The sequence below is a fragment of the Panthera uncia genome (assembly GCF_023721935.1).
Source record: "Panthera uncia isolate 11264 chromosome A1 unlocalized genomic scaffold, Puncia_PCG_1.0 HiC_scaffold_16, whole genome shotgun sequence".
NCBI lineage: Eukaryota > Metazoa > Chordata > Mammalia > Carnivora > Felidae > Panthera > Panthera uncia.
The window spans coordinates 67755600-67760706 of record NW_026057576.1 but is presented as its reverse complement, the minus strand read 5'-3'; the positions used below and the strand labels follow the sequence as shown (position 1 = coordinate 67760706).

The window sequence follows — 5107 nt, the reverse complement described above, 5'->3', positions numbered from 1 at the left end:
GGGGGCAGAGGGAGAGGGAGAGACAGAATCTTAAGCAGGCTTCACACCCAGTGTGGAGCCCGACGTGGGGCCAGATCTTACAACTATGAGATTGTGACCTGAGCCGAAATCAAGAGTTGGATGCCCAACCAACCAAGCCCCGCCCCCCAGGCGCCCCTGACTCCACGTTCATAAAGCAGCCAGTCACTGAAGACTGTTCTCTTGCCCCCACCTTCTCCTCTCCTGCTCTCTCAACAATTTCTCACATGGCAGGTCTGCTTCCTCACCCATTCCTGATGTCGACCAGGACCATCAGATCCATACTTGTTGCCCTGGAATACCACGCATGGCATCTACAAGTACATAAACGTTAACTGGCAGTCACATCTTGATGCTATTTCATTGGCTTCCCATGGCTTTTCCAAACGTGACTGCCAAAACAATTATGACATTCAGTGCTCCACAGTTGATTTCTATAGGTTGAACAGAAAACCCGATGTTCTCTCTTCAGTGTTTTATATGTTCATTTTGAGCCCATGACTCCAGTTTGCTAAACCAGCTAATGTGTCATAGCTATTGCTCTTTGAAGACATGACCAGCAGTTCCCCCCAAAACCCATTTATCCCAAGTATCTCTAGGGATTTGGCTGCCTTGCTAAGGACTGTTTCCCAGCCTCCCCTATGGCTAGGTGCGACTACATAACCAAGTTCTTGCCAGTGATATGTGAGCAGTAGTGACATTTACAATTTCCAAAGCACCTGGTGAAAAAGCAATCCCTCATCCTGGACTTCCCTTCTAATTCCTCAATGCTGGCTAGAAATGGAAACATTGACAGTCACCTTGGAGGATGACTGAGTCCCACCACCTCAATCCCTTAATGACTTCCTAGAACAGAGTTCACTTACCTACCAGGTATGTTACAAAGAGAAAACATATCTGTTCCCTGAGTCCCTGCATTCAGAGTTTCTTTGTTACAAGAGCTTAGCCTAAAGATACTAAAACATCTTCCCAGCTTCTGTAATTTGAAAATATGATGAGCAGACATGCTATATTTTTAAAGCAATCATGGATAAACATCAGTAAGGACAAGCACAGAACAAGAACACTGTAAGAAGGTAAATGTTATTCTTCATTTTCATATTATTATAATAGCAGAGACAAACAATTCTCAGAGCATAAGAAAAAGGCACTAGCAAGTGGGAGGCTCTGAAGTAAGCCAATTCTGGAGCACAGCTGGTTTCTGCCTACCCTATTTTACACCCTCCTGGATGATGGAGAGATGTTAAATACTCAAGGTACTCTTCAGATTAAATCACTGGGAAAGGTCCTTTAAAACCACATGGATTTTACTTGAAAATCTACTCTACCCTACCATTTAAAAACTTAAAGCTTTTCAATTAATCCTTACATGAGAATATGACAAAATGAACAGACTTAAAACCAAGCCAAAAAAATTTCTGTGTATCACAGGGAACACTCAGAGTAAAAAGACAACCTACGGAATAAGAGGAAATATTTGCAACCATACATCTCATAAGGGGTTACTATCTGGAAAATATACAGAACTCCTACAATTTAACAAAAAACAAACTGATTTAAAAATGGACAATGGAAGGGTGCCAGGTGAACGTCCGACTTCAGCTCAGGTCATGATCTCACAGTTCAGGAGTTGGAGTTCCACATCAGGCTCACTGCTGTCAGCACAGAGCCCACTTCAGATCCTCTGTCCCCCCTCTCTGTCCCTCCCCTGCTCACACTCTCTCAAAACTAAATAAAAAAAAACAAACAAACAAACAAAAAAATGGACAATGGACATGAATAGGCATTTTTCCAAAGAAGACATACAAATGGCCAACAAGCACATGAAAAGATGTTCAACATCAATAATCACCAGGGAAATGGAAATCAAACCCACAATGAGATACTGCCTCACACCCATTAGAATCACTATTATCAAAACAAAACAAAATAACAAGTGTTGACAAGGCTGTAGAGAAATTTGTACCCTTGCACATTACTGGTAGAAACAAAATGGTGTAGCCATTATGGAAAACAGTATGGTGGTTTCTCAAAAACTAAAAATAGAATTAACATATAGTCTAGCAATTCTACTTCTGGGTATATACCCAAAAGAACTGGAAGCAGGGTTTCGAAGAGATAGTTGTAACCCATGTTCACAGCAGCATTAGTCCTAAGAGCCACAAGGTGGAAGCCACCCAAGTGTCCACCAGCAGCCAAATGGACAAAATCTGCTGTAACGCAACAGAATAGTACTTAGCCTTAAAAAGGGAGGAAACTCAGCCACATACTACAACATGGATGAACCTTCAGGACATCGTGCTCAGTGAAATAAGCCAGGCACAAAGGACAAACATGTAGGATTCCACCTACATGAGGTATCTGAGGTATCTAGAACGTAGAGCGGTTGCCAGGGGCTGAAGGGAGGGATGAGAGTTGCTGTTTAATGCGTACACAGTTTCAGTTTGGGAGGAGGAAAGAAGTTCTGGAGCTTGGTTGCTCCTCACGTGAATGTACTTAACACTACTGCACTGTATTTCATGTTGTTTCATTTTCCTGCAATTAAAACATTTAAGAAACCATATCAAATTTGTTCCAAGGCCACCTTTATGTTGAACTCTTAGTAGAATATCAGGCACAAATAACATTTAAAATGGAATCTTCTCAAGGCCCTCGCCCAGGGATACCATGTTCTACAGAGGAAAATGGTTTCCTAAAAAAAAAAAAACTGCGATGAAGGCAGATCTGGTCTATAAGCAAAAATGTTTTATCAGAGGAATGAGGACATGTCCACTACTGAATACTACCCAATACAGGAATATTTAGAAATTAGCATGAAAATATTTTCATTACCTTCTACCGATTAACGGCTTTTTAAAATTTTATTTCAATCTCAACAAGACTTCTGATCAGATAAAAGTGAAGAACCCCAAAGGCAGCTAATCACCTCTAGGGGGCAGTAAAAGCATGGAGTTTGTTGATGAGCCTTGGCATGTGGGTCTGTAAGGCAGAATGACATACAGGAGTGATCTAACACTACTTCCAGCACTACTAGCTGGGTCGGTTCTCCTCCAATAGTAAATTGCAAGGATGTCTCTGATACTCTAATAATGTTTCTCCTGCTCAAACAGTTTGACCCCAGGGCTGGTACTCCACCATTTGTGGTCTCATTCTTTGGCTTACTATGTCTTTGTGATCATAGAAACATGAGGTATTCAATTCTGGGGACATGCATAGTTTTCTTTCTTACAGAAAAATAAACACATAGACACTAATCAAATCAACAGCCTATTTACTAAGGGCCCTGATTGTGAAGCAGTCTGTTAGGTGCTCTGAAATCCCTGAAGATGGATGTGGCAGGTCCTTGTTAGCCAGACACACACAAAACGTGATGAACAATACGAGAGAGGAGTGTGCCATCGAGGGAAAAACAGCCTCACGACCATAAGCACAGACATCAGGCACCTTTAACTCCCAGTTCTGAGAACCTCCAAGGACGATGAAGAGAAGAGGCAGGATGAAGCAGCTCCAGAGTCTGTGTCCCTGGGTACCAACACGCACCCCTGCTGGCTGCCTTCTGAGGGTGGTAGCACCCACTTCCTTCTCCTGTCTGTTAAGATTCTATTTACACCATGTGGCTCGCTGATGGCAAGAGGATGTATGAGCCAAAGGTCATCAAGACTATCCGTGTGAAAATATAAGCAATAAGAAGATAACATCAATGCAAAAGTGTAACTGACTTGTCACTGGGGCCACATTAATTTTTCAGCATAAGAGAAAGAGTTCTGGCAAATAGCTCTTCTGAGTAACCCAGATCAGTGCAGTTCTATTACCAAGGAAACAAAAGCCCGCACAACTTTTCTGTCTTCCTCTGCAGGCTGATTATAATGCCTCCAAGAGGTTCTCTACTATCAAGAACGACAGCTCTCCTCAGAGAAAACAGGAGACCAAGTGACTGAGAGAGGGCAGTGTGGACCTGGCGTGTTCTCACGGCCGCACCTCCTGTCTGCTGCATATAAAAGGAATGGTTACAGGAGAAAGGTAGAAACAGATAAGCAAATCAGCTGGAACCATGGAACAATCTCCTAGAAATGGATAACCAAGTAAAGAATAAATAAAATAAAATCTGTTCAGAAGAGTAAGTTAACCTAAAGGTAAAGGAAAAACGAGTCAAACACACACACACTGAAAACCACCATCACGACACAAGGCATGAATACAGGGCAAAGGCCAGGAACGCGCAGGACCCCTTGGGGCTCTGGGTGCTTTGGTTCAGAGGAGGCCCCAGGCATCCATCTACACACACATTCAAGGCTCTCTGGGATGAGGTTTCCTCAAATTAATCCCGGACACATTGAGGTTTCCGTGCAGAGATGTGAGGGCACAGAGCCCCAGGTCCACATCTCTCATCTGCAGGCCTACAAAAATTCAGAGGGAGACCAAGATAAATGACTCATTGCTGAGGGAAGAGTGTCTTAGAGCTGTACAGTGCCGCAGGTGGAAGACCCTTGCAGAAAGCCTCATCCCACGTCCCCTTTCTTCCAGGTGGGGAGAGTGAGAAACAGAGAAATAAACTTTTTTTTTTTTTAAGATAACTCAACTAATCAGTTAGTGGCGGAGGCAGAGCTCCCATACTAACCATTCCTCGTCTGAAAATTCCCAGGAAAAATTTATATGCGCCACCAAGAAAAAAAAGGGACATCCCAGGCAGGAGAGAGACCAAGAAAACTAGTATTTTGGTGTCTAAAACCATAAGCTCTAACGAATGAGATGATTCACAGGTAAGAACTGAGACAAGGTGTTTAAAAAAATTACTCCTAGAAACAGCTTCCAAGAAGCAGAGACAGTCAACCCAGTCTTTGCCAAGTCAAAGCTCAAGCTTTTTTAAAAACAAAAACAAAAATAGACACAACTGGGTGGCTCGGTCGATTTAAGTGTCAGACTTTAGCTCAGGTCTTTTTTTTCTTTTATTTTTTTTAATTTTTTTTAATATATGAAATTTATTGTCAAATTGGTTTCCATACAACACCCAGTGCTCATCCCAAAAGGTGCCCTCCTCAATACCCATCACCCACCCTCCCCTCCCTCCCACCCCCCATCAACCCTCAGT

At 42.7% G+C, this 5107-nt stretch overlaps 1 protein-coding gene across 2 annotated transcripts in view; it reads right to left on the bottom strand.

Moving 5' to 3' along the window:
- Positions 1-5107, bottom strand: part of UBAC2 (UBA domain containing 2) — a 171555-nt gene that overhangs the window by 117802 nt on the left and 48646 nt on the right. The gene's annotated exons all lie outside the window — the stretch shown is intronic.